Source organism: Cricetulus griseus (genome assembly GCF_003668045.3).
Source record: "Cricetulus griseus strain 17A/GY chromosome 1 unlocalized genomic scaffold, alternate assembly CriGri-PICRH-1.0 chr1_0, whole genome shotgun sequence".
Lineage (NCBI taxonomy): Eukaryota > Metazoa > Chordata > Mammalia > Rodentia > Cricetidae > Cricetulus > Cricetulus griseus.
The window spans coordinates 15,216,516-15,233,815 of record NW_023276806.1 but is presented as its reverse complement, the minus strand read 5'-3'; positions in this window follow the sequence as shown (position 1 = coordinate 15,233,815).

The window sequence follows — 17,300 nt, the reverse complement described above, 5'->3', positions numbered from 1 at the left end:
CCTGGCCCCACAGTCATTTAGTCCCAAATAAACACACAGAGGCTTATATTAATTACAACCTATTTGGCCAATGGTTTAGTCTTACTATTAGGATACTCTCTCTTATTATTAACTCGTAACTATTAATCTATGTATGCCTTATCTTACAGATCTCCACATGGCCTTATCTTACCAGAGAATGCCTGGGCATCCTACCTTACTAGTAGCTGCATGGCATCTCCTTGAATCCACCTACTACCTTTCTCTATCCCTGTCTGATTTCCCACTGAGCTAAATTCCTGCCTGTCCATTGGCCAAAACATCTGTATTCATTAATCAATAAGAGAAACATATTCACAGCATACAGAAGGACATGCCCCATCACAGACCTGCCAACTTCTCATATTTTAGCACATTCCCAGCCTTACTCTGCCAAAGAGAGAAGACCCTCATCATAATTTACTCTGCCCAAAATGCTGAGAATGTAGATAAAGCTCCATTTCAGGCAAAAAATTAAAGGACATGCTGAAAAATTTAGTGAGCAGGATAAATATTGTTTTAATGAAATGTTTTAAATCAAAATTTAAAAAAAATGTGATGACAAAAATATCAATATTCTTACAAAAGAAACACCAGTATTTATATTAGACATTTTTTCTCATCATTGTGAGCAAATACCTGAGAAGAAGCAACTAAGGGGAGGAAGGTTTTGTTTTGGTTCACAGTTTAATAAAGAATACAACCCATCATGAAGAGGAAGACGTGGTGGCCAGAAAATGAGGCAAATGGCCACATTGTGTTCCCAGTCAGTGTATTAGTTACTTTTCTGTTGCTATGACAAGATGCCATGACCAACAACTCAAAAAAAGAAACTGAGGTCCATAGAGGTAGAATCCACAATGAAGGGGAAGACACAGCACACCAGCAGGGGTAGGAAGCAGGCAATTGAAAGTTTATTTCCACATAGGGAGCAGAAGAAAAGATAATAGGAAGTGGGATAAAGCTATAAATCCTCAAAGCCTAAGTGAGACACCTCTTCCAGCAAGGCTTCGTTCCAAAAGGTGACAGCCACAAACAACAAGGTAGTAAGTGTTCAAAGGCATGAGCAGATGGGGGACATTTCTCATCCAAATCACCACAGTCTTCTGCCTGTGTGCACTCTGGTGAAATGGAATGGTGCCACACAACTTTAGTGTGGTTTATCATACCTCAGTTAGCCCAGTGTAGGTAATCCTTCCCAGATGCAGCCAGAGGTCAGGTACAGAGGTGACTCCACCCACTGTAAATCTAACAACTGATATTCACCACCACCACCACTACCACAAATTCACACCTTGTCAAGTTAACCTCCAGATATCATTTTTAAGACCAAATTTCCACTCCTCATCCCTGTGGCTCATTGACAATTTATAATGCAAAATACATTCAACTCATAATGTAAAATTCAACTTCAAAAGTCCCCTTAATCTTTTAAAATTTCGACACTCTTTAGAAGTAAAAAGTCTAGGGTCTTTTCTGAGACTTAAGTCAATTTTTTATATATATAAAATCAAAATGGGGTCCATAATTCCAATATAGAAATGTCACAAAGTCAACATTCCCATTCCAAAAGGGAAGAATGGGTTGGTAGCAGGAAGACCAAAGGAGACTTAAATACAGCAGGGCAAACATTAAATCCTCAATGTACACATCCAGCATCTGGAGATCATGAAGCCATCATCTGTGTTCCAACTAGCTTGGTGACCTCACCCCTCCACCTCTATTGCCCACAGCACCCAGCCTCTCCGCTGAGCTAGGTCCATTCTATATATACCTGTGGGTTTTCCTCTCCAGCAGAAAATCCGGTGGTCCTCAGGTTTCCCATTCACAGCACCACCCAATGGCCCCTTAGGGCCTTGTTTTTGGGACTACAAGCCTGCCACACACTGACTGGCCTCAGTCAGGAACATAATTGATGCATAATTCTATCACTTCCTTCTTCTTGCTTCTTTTGTAACTGCAAAATGTATGACATAGATATATGGTGCATGCTTCAGGTGTAGTCTGTCTTCACTTGGACCAGAGTTGCATTGGTCTCTGTTGCTGATCCTGGGCAAACACTTGCTAGGTTCTTGTTTTCAAGTGGAGATACCTTCAGCTGATATTCTCAGTCAAGGAATGTGCTCTCCTTCAAATGAGTTGGCCTTTTCACAAAGTGTAGCGTCTTGTATGAGATCTTGCCCACAAGCCACATTTCTCAATGTCTCAGTGCCGACATCAAGGTTTCTTTATAAAGATGCTAATCCTTAGCAACTTCATCTCCTTTCTTACCTCAAACTAGTTCACATTTTCTTCCTTGTGAAACGTCACTTTTTTCATGTATTACCCCCTCTCCCCTTTTTCTCCCTTCTCTCTATTCTACTGTAGCTCCAAAGAAAAGCAGTGGGCTGTAATAATTCCACAGTCTGAATGTTATCCCGAATTGAAAGTTTCTCCACCAAAGAAGTTAGTCTATTACTTTTAAATTTAACCTTTAATTGAGAAAGTATTAGCAGGGTAAAGTTATTTTCTCTGTCAAAATAAGTAAGGGTCCTAAAGTATGGTTTTCAGTAGAGTACTTGTTTCACCTAAACACCTTCACTGTTTGCATTTCTCATGGCAGCTTAGTCTTCCAAACTCCCATCAAAATACTCCTTTAAATCTTTCAGCATTATAGGACTTCTTCATCCTGAAGCTTCAAACTCTTCTATATTCCTAATGAAAATAGTTCCAAAAGCCTATTAATTACATGGTCAAGTTTGCTGCAGAAACAACCCCATTTGTGATACCAAATACATACATACATACATACATACATACATACATACATACATAATACATACATACTTGCATACTTACACACCTGCATGCATGCATACATGCATTCATTCACATATACATTTGTACATACATAAACACATACATACATTCGTATATATGTCTGTGTGTTATTGTGATCAAACACCTGAGAAGAAGCAACTTAATAGTTGACAGGTTTGTTTTAGTTCACAGTTTAAGAAGGAATAAAGTCTGTGTTGAGGCATCTGGTCCTCCTGAGTTCCCAGACAGGAGACAAGGGGAAATGAATACAAGTGCTCAGCTGAAGCCCCAGCACATGCAACGGTGGTGCCATCAATATCCAGGTTGCTGCATCCCACCCAGTTTCCCCAATCTATGAAGCAATCCACAGTCATGCCCAGAATTTTATCTCCTAAGTTGTTCCAGATCCTGTCATACTAACAATCACTATTAACCATCATAGCTGACTGGAAGATTTTCTTTTGCTTCAGACTGTAGGGATCCTTGATTTTGATTCTCTTTTTACCTTTTCTTAACAGTTCTTTTCTGTGGAAGGAAACGATGAGACAAGTAGCTAATGATAAACTCCTTTTTCATTCTGAACTTGGGGGCTTGCAATGATTATTCTTCATTTTCAATTTTACAGGATGTGAACTTGAAATCATCTAAAAGACAAACCTCTGGGTGTGTCAGTGATGGTACTTGAAGATCGGTTTAACTGAAGGGCGAACACCCCTACTAAATGTGTAAATCAGTATTCCATCTGCTGGAGTCCAAGAATGAATTAAAAAATGAAAAGGGACAAGTGACCCAAGAACTGCTAACATTCGCTCTGTTGCTTCCTGATGATGGAGGCAACATGAACAGCAGCCTCCTTTAATACTCCGTTGTTCTCACTGCCACTCCTTCCCTGTCATGATAGGCTGAGCCCTCTACCGGCTAGCTGGAAATAAAGCCATCTTTAAGTTGTTTCCCCTCTCTTGTATTTCCACAGTACTGAGAAGAAAATAGCCAATGCAAGACTTCTAATGTAGACTGAACTTTTAGAGAGAAGGCAACAATGTCCCACTGTTTAGAGTAGACATCCCATTCTCCTGGCCAACACAAGGGTGATGATAGAAACCCAGTGACAGAGAAAGAGAAACAAGAATATTTTCAACAAATAAAAAGCATATATTCCCATTTGAGGGTATGTAATAGATTATTAAAATATCCATAAATAGATTACAAAACATCAATACTTTGGAATGGAATTATAAATTAAAGTTTTCTCAACTACCAATGGTAAGGATATATTTGACCTATAAAAATGATAACTTCATCTGGTTCAAGCTAATATTCTTTCAGTGTAATGTTGCATTATTAAAGATCAATAACAAAATGAGAGCATTTTAGCCTTTTTGTTCTGGTGTAATAGAACATTATAGATGGAATGTTTTTAATGAGCATTAATTTGTTAGCTCACTATTCTGGAGGTCATTGGGCAAGGCAGAGAGTTTTAGAAAACCTGAAGAGACAAGGGCAGAAATTCAAGGCTGCCAACCTGGAACATCGTTTGTAAACATTTTAGATTCTGGTGCGGGGCATCTTAGAGAAAAGGAAAAGTAAGCCTTTAACAGAACTTAAGTATCTCTTCCTGCACTCTGTTGCCACATGTGATCTGAATGCTCTCACAGGAGAAAAATACCCAACTCATTGTCATGCAACTGAAGAGCAGCACCCAGAATTTAACTAAAACTTATCAGGTATGGCTTTAAATGGGACATCAGTGACCAAATTCAAGTATGAAAAGATGGTCCAGATATTATAATGGAAAAGAAATTACAATGACTATGTATAAAAAAATAACAGAGGATTTTTTTTTGCACACGCACAAAACAAGCTCAGAAAATGATGAAGACACATCAAAATCGCAAAGGAGCCAGAACTCCAAGGCACTAAATCTTAAGCATCAAATAAATGATAAAAAAAAATGATACCTCATTGAACAAAGCAAGAATGAAGGACTCTACACTGCTATCTCATTAAATCTGTGAAAGAAGAGTAGCAACTGAACATTGACAGGGAATAATGTAGTTAGAGAATTACCATTTTGTATCCATCTTGGTTATAAGTAACACTCATCAATACCTGATAGAACCACTTAGTGAAGATCTGATGAATAGGATATTTATATCATTTCAAAACATATTCCCACAAATCATTTATTAATCAGAAGCACTCATCATGGTGTGCTGCCCTGAGGAAGGATGCAATCCTTATGAGATAAGGACTCCCAAGCTAGAGATCAGTCTGAGCAACATTAGGGCTGGCTAATATGTCACAGCCATGAACTTGGAAAGCAGTTGCTGTGGGCCAAGATGAGGGATCAAAAATGCAAAATGTGAATTATGTACTTTCAGCATTGAAATGTGGGTCAGATGTGACAGAAAATGGAGATAAAGAAGCTAGGGCTTTCCACCTGAGATATTTATTTAGAAAGAGATTTTGATGACTAGGTGGCAAGACAAAATGAGCTAGAGAAGTAGATGTTTAATGAAGTTCTCATGATCTATTCAAAATAAAACCAGAAGGTAGGTGAAGGTACAGAGCAAATAGATTACAAAGCAAATCCATGGGACCCATGGGTCAGGAGTAATAAGACTCAAAGAAAGAAGAATGAACCTACATACCACAAAAAGTTTCATTAAAGGAAAAAAGACCAGGAAAGAATTTTTTTTTTAAAGATTCAGAGAAGTTTCAGAAAAACCCTGGAAATGTGTTATGCCCAGGAAAAGAAGAAGTAAAAGAGTTTTAGACTATGTGCCAGACACTGCTGGATGTTGGCAAAAACAGATGACTCTGGGTACTGGAGCCCACAAAGCTCAAATGATTCTCAGTGAAGACAAACAAAAACAATAACTTTGAACCATTTGTCACTGATCTACTGAACCAAACATGGAATAAAGTATAGAGCAGCTCATGAAAGTGCCAAGGGGAAGGTTGTCACACCTTTCAGAGTGGCAGAGGAATGAGACCCACTGGGGACATTGATGAGTTCTCTGGAGTTCTTAGAGGCTCATAGAAGTTTCTGAACTGGAGGCTTGCTGCTTACACTGTGCACTGATTCCCACTTTTCACATTTGTTTACCCTTTGCTAAAGAAAATCAAGGGTTTCCTTCTTTCCTTCATTTGGCTCTTTGCAATGTCTTGTTTTTCTTGTCTCTTTGATGTTTGGCCATCATGAAAGGACAAGTGTGATGTTGTAGGTAGGTGAATTGTGTATGAAGTCATGGACACCTCAGGAAACTGAGTGGACATACAAATAATTTATGGGAGTGGAGAAAGAGATACAACAGGAGAAGGATCTAAGCAAGAAGATAAACAAGAAGCCCTTTCAATATAGTGGTGATGGAGATGTAGAAGGATAATGCTTGGTGTTTGCCGAGACCATGTTCTATTCTTACTCCTCATCTAGTTTACATTTGAGGTGTCTTCTATCATTAACCCCTTATTATAGAGGAGGAAACTGAGCCATAGAGAAACTAAGTAAATTGCTCATAATGTGTTCAATAATTATAATAAATTTAATTATTTATAATTATGATAAATACTACAAAAGTTAAGAATAGGAAGCTCTAATCATTGTCTACCAGATGGGGAAATCATACATGAACTACCAAGGGAGTGATATTCTGGTGATCGTATTCCTAAGTAGTTACATTGACTTCCAATTTGGATCTAAAAGTCTAAGCTTGCTGCTGAGTTTCAGATGTTAAAGAAGAGAATTAAGCACTGTTATCCAATGTATACTGTACCCTGTTGTAGCACAGCAGGCTCTTAGGATTTGACCTTGCTCAGTGAAAACTATCGGACCCCTCTTTGGTAGACTGGAGTCAGGTGCCTCTGTTTCTTCATCTATAAACCATTAAACAATACCTTATGGGTAGTGGGTAATTGTGGAAGGACTCAGCACTCAAGTTTTGTGATCTTAACATCAGACAGGCTTCCCTAGAAACTGTGGGCACTTCCCAGGAATCCAGGGCACTTACACTTTTGATAGAGGTCACACAATTACATTGCCTGAAAAAATTTGTGGTGAGCATACACAATACAAAAGATAATTATATATATATATCTCACCTACCTACAACATCACACTATATATATATATCTATACATATATATATATATATATATAGATATGCATAGGAAAGTCACATCCTATGCATAAATCCGTGCATAACTTGAAACACTTCTTGTTTAAATCCGCAGAGCCCTTAACAGGACACTCGGAATTATTACAGATACTAGGCCTGACTGGAGCTGGGAGACTGTATAGCCATGGGTATAACTATGCTGAGTCCCCACAATAACCCACTGGAGACATCAAATATTCATTATTATCCTTGGTGATCCACTAGCTTTTTGTTCTTTAGACTCCTTTAACCCATGGCAAGTACTTATAATAGTTAATCTTCACTGTCAACTTGACTGGATTTAGAATCACCATGGAAACACACCTCTTGTGTGCTTTTTTGACAGTTTTTCCAGAAAGGTTTAAATAAGCAAGGAAAGTCTATCTGAATATACACACATTCATATATATATATATATATATATATATATATATATATATATATATATATCCTCCCACAGGCAGCTGCACAGGACTGAATGGAAGGAGAAAGTGAATTGAGCACCAGCATTCATTACTCCTTTCTTCCTGATGACAGACAGAATACAACCAATCATGTTACTTTCCTGTCACTGTGTCTCCCCTGACATAATGGACCATATCTGTTCTTCAACTCTAAGCCAAAATAAACCCTCCTTTTTTTGTAAGTGATCTTTGTCAGGCATTTAGTCACAGTGATGACAAAATGAAGATAGTACTTTATAATGAACTTGTCTAATTGTTCTTTCTAGAAGCCTGGAATTTTAAGAGGTTATAGCACTGTTAATATTAATCATTAGGTATTATTAGGTGCCTCCTTCTGATATACTCTCATCCCTTGAGGTTTTGTGGGAGTTGTTTGTTTGTTTCCTTTGCTTAGGGTGCATTCTTACAGTTTTCCCAATGTCAGGAAAATACTTTTTTCTGAGTACCTATAGGGATACTTATCTGCCAGGGAAATATTTTTAAGGAACCACCAAGCAAATTATCATTGATTTGATGAAGACAGTGGGTTTGAAAAGCCCAGTCTTTGAGAAAGTGAAAATATTTGGAATAGAGAGAGAAATGAAGCTGCCAGGACTGACTGGAATGTGCTCAGGTTTCTCACACTCATAGGCACCAAACATAGCTTCATTGTGACATTGGTGAATACAAATGGCCTGGAAAAAATCTTTTAGATGAGAAGAAATTGAGATATGATTGATCAACTCTTTCTGCAATAGAGATGGACTTTAATATAAATGTAAATTCATATCTCCTAGAGTTATAAAGGGAATCTCAGAGAATAGTAATATTCAACATAAACTACCATTTATTGAGCACCAACTATAGATGGGTAGTTTGTGAAGCATTTTATACATTTTAAAAGCTAATTCCTATAATTATATTTATGAGATATTTGTCATAATCCACATATAACACATGGAGAAATAGAGACTGAGAGAAATTAGGAAACATGCAAACAATCACAAGAAAGATGAAGAAAAAAGTCATTCAGGAGGAGTGGCTACCATTGAAGGGGCTGGAGAGATAGATGACTTGGTCACTTACTGCTCTTGTGGAGGACCTATGTTCAGTTTCTAACACTCATGCCAGGCAACTCACAACCAATTATGACTCTAGTTTCAGGGGATCTGATAACCCTCTTCTGAACTCTGTGGGCAAATACACATATGCAGTGCATGTAAACCCATGTAGGCACACAAGCTACCTCCTGTAACCAGGCAAGACTTTCAGTGGACACATTGGGACACTAACCTAGTCACAAAATCTTCAACCTACAATTTGCCCTGCCTTCAAGATATTCTGGAGAAAAAGTGGCTCAGTTGGATGACTCAGAGACCTAGGATAGAACCAAGTAAATGAGAAAAAGACGATGAATGATTCCTAATGATACTCTTCTGTATTCATAGATTGGTGTCTAGCCCAATGACCATCAGAGAGGCTTTATCCAGCAACTTACAGAAACAGATGCAGACCCACAGCCAAACATTAGGCAAAGCTTGAGGAATCCTGCAGAAGAGGGGAGGAAAGGATTATAGGAGCCAGATGGGACAATAACACCACAAGAAAACTCACAGAATCAACTAACCTGTGCTCATGGAAACTCACAGAGACTAAACCAACAACTCAGGAGCCTGCATGGGACTGACCTAGGTACTCTGCATATATTTTAGAGTTGTGTTGCTTGGTCCTCTTGTGGGACTCCTAACAGTGGGCTGTCTCTAACTCTTTTGCTGGCTTTTGGAATTCTACCCCTCATATTGGGTTGTCTCTTCCAGCCTTCGTACAAGGGAGACGTGCCTAGTCTCACAGCAACTTGAAATGTTATGGCCCGTTGATATTAATGGGAGGCTTGCCCTTGTCTGAAGAGAAATGGGGGAGGAGTGAATGGGGCGCTGGGAGGGAAGGATGGAGGGTAAACTGTGGTTGGGATGAAAAAAATAAATTAGTTAATAAAAAGAACTGTTTCACAATTTAAAATTATGTGACTAAGTGCACATTTTCCCAATGGAGATGGGGATGGTTCATTAGAAGGGAAAGCCTCTTATGGAGATCAACATCTCCAGTATTCAAAGTCCTAGCTTCTGTTCCTCTGCCCATCCTCTTAACTGTGACACACAGAGAAAGAATGTGGCCTTGTTGATCCTCAATCTTTAAGTACAGATTTCAAGACCACACTATGCCCCCCTCATTTTATTAGTTGTGAGAACATTATCAGGCCACATTGGGCTAATACACAGGACTTTTTATCACATATAAACTCCAAAGCACAACACAAATAAATATTTGCTATTGCAAATGGGAAATTTTCTATGTTCTTTAAAATGCCTGCCTTATTTCTACAAAACCATGCAAAGAGCAACTGGTCCGGATTTCCATCAAAGAGGTAAAACTAGTAGTGACTGCTGAGATGCAGTAAATTCAAGCCAAGGTTTGAGGGAGAGTTTTCACATTGAACAGAGTTGCAAGAGGGAAAAAAATCCACACCTAATGGTGCTCTCCTTGTGACTCAAAGTCCATATTCCCTGATTAACCCCAGGATGTGTAGGGGACTAATCTTGGTGAGATGATGGTTAGGACTGAAGAAAACCTTGGTGCTTGCTGCAAAGGCAGCACCTTGAACTCCAACTCTTGCCTTAGAGAACATTATAAGAAAAAGAAGGCAGGAAAAAGTAGTCATTATTTCCTCAACAAGGCACTAAGCAGTGCCAATGGCATCCAAAGTAGTCTCAGAGATAACTGTAATTTTTTCCAAAATATCCCTTCTCATTCTAGGTTGCTGAAATCCCCATCATCTGCCAATGTGGAAGAATGTTGGGAAATAAAACAATAACTTTGTTTAATATTTATGCTAGTCTCACATATTAAATATAATTTATGCAACTGGTTTTTGTATCACCCTGTTTAATTATGTATAGTTGAAAAGGCTTATATTATACATGCTTATCATTTATAATTAATTAACTCAATGTGGAGCTTGTGTTGGTGCCTATAAAGAGTTGGGCACAGGGCCTGTGTCAGTACAGAATCCTCTTCTCAATCATTTTCTCTACAGAAAACAATCATGCTTAGCCCACAGCATATTTTCTAAGAATAACTCATCCTAAATGCAAAGATACCTTCTTAGTTGTGAATGTCCCCTGGCTGGATTGGAGTCGTCACTGGGTCTTAGAAAGCTGAATAAAGGACAAAGGGTTGATGGGATAGCAGCAGATCTGAGTTTCTGAGTCAGCTCACGTCAAGTTGGTTTTCTTATCAAGTTACTCCCCTAATATTCAATGGTAAACTTCCAATTTACATTTAAAAAACAAACAGGGTTTTTGTTATTGTTGTGCTTTCTATTTAATACTACCACGATACTGCTTCTCTCTGGAAATGTCCCTACATCTCTTGGTGGGTTCTCTTCTGGTTCCTCCTCCCATCAACTCACAGTTGGCTACAACATCATTCTTCATCTCCTCATTCTACCCATAGCTACACTGGGCCTTGATTTCTCCCACATTGCTTGGTCTCTCCAAAAAATCCTACCACTCTCTTGACCTCCCTCTTCCCTTGATGAAACTCCAAGCTGGCCCTCTGCCCCAAACTAATCTCTTTGCTTACTTATTTGGAAGCCAGTAGGACCAAAATATTCCATAAACCCCCCAAGTTCAATTTATCTAAAATAAAATTAATTAATCTCTCTCCTCCTGTGGTTCATTCCTCAGTTAACAGCTTCATTATCCTTTCCTCCCCAGGGTCATCAACTTGAAAGTCCTCCTCCAATCAAATTCCAGTCATTCCACCCCTGTAACATCTTCATAGCCTCACCCCTATTCCATCACCATTTCCTTTGTTCTGGTTTTTATCGGCAACTGAGAGAAGAACACTAACATTTTCTAGAATGACTAGAAATGTCCCATCTATTCTTTAAAGAACCTTCAAACACTGGTATTATTTTCATCAGCACTAATCTGTACAAAAAAGCTGGTTCTCATGGTTCAAAGGTTCTAAATATAAGGAAGTTCCAAATGCTTGAAGATGTAGACTGCTATTTACTGATTTGATTATGATACATTTATACATGTATCAACCTGTCCCCCATAAATATGACAACTATTGTGTCAGTAAGATTCTATGTATGAATAAAAATAAACTGTAGCTGGGGATCCCAGTCTCCATCTGTAGCTGGGGATTCTAGTCTCTGTCTGTAGCTGGGGATCCCAGTCTTTCTTTATCTGTAGCTGGGGATTCTAGTCTCTGTCTGTAGCTGGGGATTCTAGTCTCTGTCTGTAGCTGGGGATCCCAGTCTTTCTTTATCTGTAGCTGGGGATTCTAGTCTCCACCTGTAGGTGGGAATTCTAGTCTCTTTATCTGTATCTGAGGATCCCAGTCTCTATTTGTAGCTGAGAATCTCAGTCTCTATTTGTAGCTGGGGATTCTAGTCTCTTTATCTGTATCTGAGGATCCCAGTCTCTATCTGTAGCTGGGGATTCTAGTCTCTATCTGTAGCTGGGAATCTAAGTATCTATCTGTAGCTGTGGACCTCAGTCTCTCTTTCTCTGTAGCTGGGGACCCCAGTCTCACCTCCTCTGTAGCAGGTCTATCCTCCTCCATCCCAACAAGCATCCCTGTTGCTGGCCTCCCAAATGGTGTATAGAAGCAACCCAGTAGCCTGTGCACCAAATTTTACCTTGTGTTCTCATGGTAATAGTCCTATGCATGGCAGAAGTTCTTCCCTGCTCATTTCACCACTTGAAAAACCCACAGCCCCATTTCAAGCTAAATTGTATGTGATCATCTGGAGAGAAGAACCTGAGATCTTTTACTTCTGTGTCCCAGGCTGACACACAGAAGGTACTCAAGATGTTTGTTACAGTAAATCCAATTGATCAGCCATATGTCCCCCCAAACACCTTCTCCCTAAAACTGTAATCAAAAGAAATATATAGGAAAGATTTCAAGACATGAGATGTCCTTATTTGGTTCATCATCAATAATTTTTAAGTGATTTCTTTGATTTTCTTAAACTCTTTTTATCCACATTCATAATCAGGAGAATTAGTTTGCTGTTTGAACTATGTCTTCTTGTTTTGTTTTTGTTAGTTTTGTTTTGTTGTTTGTTTGTTAGGAAGTAGATGGACAAGACCTAGAAAAATGTTTTCTTCTGAGGATTCTGATATAGTCTGAATGCCTGGAGCTTAGGATAAGCTTAAACGAGGAGATATTTCTTGCCCTTGACTTTTCACATACCAATGTTGAATCTCTTTTCCTTTGCACATATATGAGCATGTGTGTTTCTGTTCATGTCATGGATATGCAGGTGAGTGTGTCCTTCTGGGCATATGTGTATATGGAAGTCAACCTTGGTTGTTGTTCAGGTGTCATTGGTCTTTATTTTTGAAATACGGCCTCTCAGTTTTTACTTACTCTCCAAACAGTCTGGGCTGACTGGATAGCAAGCCCCACAATGATCCACCTCTCTCTACATCTCCACTGCTGGCATCACAAGAGCAAGCCATTGTAGCCAACCTTTTCACATGGGTTCTGGGGCTCAAACTCAGGTACTCAGGCTTGTGGAGCAAGCACTGTACTCACTCAAAACATTTCCCGAGTCTCCTCCTGTTTTGTTTTCTTTCTTTTTTCCTCCCCTCCACACCCCCCCCCCACCGCCACTCAGTCATGGACAGAGAAACTCAGAGTTGGCCTGGAGTGGGTGTAGTCTTTTCAGAGGCCTATCTCAATGAATAGCCCTAACCTGGCTGAGAAAAGGTCAAATATTCAATGTTTAGAAACCAAGTCTTCTTGGTTCAGCACCATCACTGTGATACCAACAGGTAAAATGCATTGTTCTGAGAGTCACTGTGAAAACACAATGTTTCGATTCCCTTCGTGCCACTTTGCATATGTGTTTCTTGAAGGTAGACATAAGTATGTAATGGAATGATGGAGTTTAGCTTGGGGGACATACGATAGTGCAGGAAGAAGAAAGTAGATACTAGTTTAATCTCTTTTTCATCTTGGCACACCACCAGTGTGCCATCAGAAAACAACTAATGCTGATAACTTTTTTTTTTTTTCAGAGTATGTCCACATGCTTCATCTACTTTCATCCCCTGCTTAAGTTGTTAAGTACCACTACTTTCGGTAACATCTCCATTGTGAGGAATAGCAGAGATGCTTAAAGTTGTGCCCCAAGTAACAGAGCCAGCTGAATAGCAGGAGATCTTGAATCTAGATACCCCTGCCTCTAATGCTAAACTCTGCTCATGGGATTAGAACATGTCATATTTACAGAGGAGAACTGAATGTCACTCCAGTGTCAGGCATTCAGTTTGACTTTCTTTTGGCAGTAAGATGGTGAGAAGACAGGCAAATGGGGTGAGTAATACAAGGCTCCAGATGACTGCTAAATGAAAAGTGCCATGTCTGAAAAATCCAGAGTTAATGGGTTAATAATCAAAGTTTAACAGTGATGACAACAGAGAGCACTCCCTTACTGTCTTACTTGCAAATGTGCTGGTATCCTGGCCCTCTCAAGAAGGCATTATTTGAAGAATTGTTTTAATGCCACCTTGGTCACTGAACCTGGAGTTCCTTTGGAATGGTACCTCTTGTTTGTGGATATACACAAGATCTGCTAGGAATATGGTTTAGTGGAAGGGGAAGTGTGGCACTTAGTAGGTCACATGACATCATATTAACAATGTTTGCTCTTTCCACTATGCAAGCATACTCATTCAACCCCTCTGTTTGTGCGGCCTAGACCTCCCTTTAGCGTTCAATCCATTACGCTGAAACAGATGTTTCAAGGCCTCCATTCTACTCTTTTAAAAACCCATTCTCACATGACTTCTGTCTAATACCCTGCCTGATACTGGGAATAATACCCACCAATCTCCTTCTTATATTCCCTCGGAAATGTTAGAGAAAGTCTTCTCATAGGCTCCGTGTCCACTCTTTTCCTCTCTCGAGGCTCCCTCCCTGCAGGAAGAGAAACTTCACTGACATTTTGGTGAAAGGAGAGTGAAACACATGGGAAGGATGTCAGCCCTCCTCTAGAATCTCCACTTTCTCTCCACTGTGCCAAAGGCTTGGTGAGAAAATTGGACGATCAATTTAACTGGGAACATGCTGATTATGTTAGAATCCCTACGTGGTTATTTCTCCAATCAGCTCTATCTGTAATAAAGGTGATCTATTGATTTCTGTGTCCATGACCGTGTATCTATCTTTGAAATGGTTCAAAACACAAGCCTGGAAAAAGTAGTACAATTTATGGACACTCCAAATCCCTAATGAAAGTCCTTAATAAATGTTTGCGAATGAGAGACATTAATTAACGCGTAACAGAAGGGCTGACTGATGTTTTGTGATGGGGCATCTTTCCCGAAGAATATGATTTTGTCCTGTGCTCTGTGGACCTGTCTCTTACGGTGAGGAACTTGCACACTGGAACATCAGAGGTTCAACATCATGGAACGCTCTTAACAGTGGGAGTAACTGGAGCAGCCCCTGCTCATTAGTGGGTAAGCCTTATGCAAGCTGCATCCACACCCTCACATCTCTGTGTACAGCAGCACTTAACTGGCAGCTAATCTTCTGTGATGTGATGTTCACTGTTAACTTGACTGGATTTGGAATCACCTAGGAGACACATCTATCTCTAGGCCTGTCCATGAGGAGGCAATGCTCACCCCAAATGTGCATGGCACCTCCCTATGGGCTGAGGACCTAGACTGAATGAAAAGGAAAGGCCCATGGATCACTGATGATGCCCTATCTCTACCTCCTGACCCAACTATAAACAAGACACCTGCCACCATGTCTTCCCTGGCATGATGAGCTATACCCTCCAACAATGAACCAAATTAAAATGTCTTTTCTTGAGTTGCTTTCATTAGGTATTTTGTTTCATCAAAAAAGTGGCAATTGATACATTTAATCTGTGTGTGCGTGCATGCTTGTGGTATGGTATGATATGATGGGTGTTTTTCTGTAGGTTAAATGTAGAGCTTTGCACAAACCAAGCAAGTGTTCTACCACTAATGCACATTCCCAGGCCTAATTATGTGCAGGAGATTAGAAAATGTGAACAGTTTTTATTAATGATTTCAAAGAACTTGGTGATTCACCCTAAAGTATAACCAGTAATTTTTCTTATTGGTCAGTTCCAATAAAAAAAGAAATTAAGACAATGACCAATATGTCCAGAATCTACAAACACATGTGCACGCGAGCGCGTGCAAACACACACACACACACACACACACACACACACACACACACACACAAAGCAAAATGAAAAGAGGAGTGAAAACAAGCATTATGCTCTCAAAGACTCATCAGGAGCATTGAAATACATACTCTGGTTTTCAGTGACCAGCAGGGACATAGTGTAGGGGTTGGGAGCTATGTAAAGCATACAGGTTACATGACAGACAGCTTAGGTTTATGAGCATTCGACTTCAAGTTGTGGAAATGGAATTTTTTGAGTGTGATCATTCCTGATTCCAGAAGCTTCTCTCTCTCCTTCCTAGTACAGAAATCCAGGGTTGCACTCCAGCATGTGGCCTACTGAAGGGCCTCATCCCTAGCTCAGCCACTAATGGTAGTTGGCTCACCAGGAGCATCACAGGAATGGCAGATGCTGCCAGCGAGGCCTGGCACCAGACTCTGCTCCAGCTCACTGCCTAATGCCAGTACATGTCCTCCAACAGCTGCACGGGTTCCTCAGTGAGCCGTTTGAGCATTCAGTGTGGATCAAGAATCACCATTTACTTATGCCCAACGCTAATCCAAACATGGTCTTCAAAACTGAAGTAAACGCAAAGGCCAACTGGACTGATAACAAAAAGTTTAAAGAGGAAGCCTCAAAAAGAATTGCCTTCCACCCTCTTGTAAAACCACTGTGCTACTGGCATCTCCCATGGAGAACATGAGAGAGAACAAGATGCTATTCTACACTCTCCCCATGCTCAACCCAGTAGCTTGGCTTGCTTTCTTGCTGATGTGGTCACATTTCCTTCTTGTAGATACTCTCTCTAACTGAGGACTCACACAATCATATTCTCTTATCCACAGGAGTCATTCTATACCCATTTAGCAAGTATCTATGCATAGGACAGATGCATATGACTCCTTTGAGTCCCAGTAGTAAGACAAATGTTTCCACAAAAGTGTATGAAGATGCTTTAAATACTGCATCTGGCATCGACAATGAGCATGGTGCAATTTCAAGAAGAATGCAAGTGCTGTCTTTGAAAAGAGCCAGGGTAGGAAGAATTCCTGGACCATTTAACTCTTGAAAATAAAGGAGGCCTTCCAAACTAACTTCTTGTAGAGCTGGCATGCCTTGGGAAGGAAGGTATAGAGTTTTGCATGGGGTGCACATCTGCCATCTCTGCACTTGGGACCCTAAGTCAAGAGGACTGCAGGTCTAAGGTCTGCCCAGGGCTACACTGTGAGTTCTGAGCCAGCTGAGCCACATAGTAAGACTATGTCTCAAAAAACAAATGAGCAATGGCAACTGTCCTCAGCACCACCCACCAGATAGCATCAATCTTTATAACAACTCTGGGCACAAAATGCCCAACAAAAAGAATATCATCACCTGGCATGCATAGTCTTCACAAGAATAAGAACAAAAATAGGAATTAGAGATGTTCAGGAAAAGAAAAAACAAGGAGGAAACAGAAGGGACAAGACCAGAGACTGAACTTAAAAAGGAAAAGTACAAGCAACACTCAGCAGCATCCATCTGAAGTTTAAAGTTATTTGCTTGTAACTCCCTCCTGCCATTTTCCCAGAATAGCAGGGAAATCATTCCACATACACTCATAAAACCACAAGTGGTTTTTTTCAT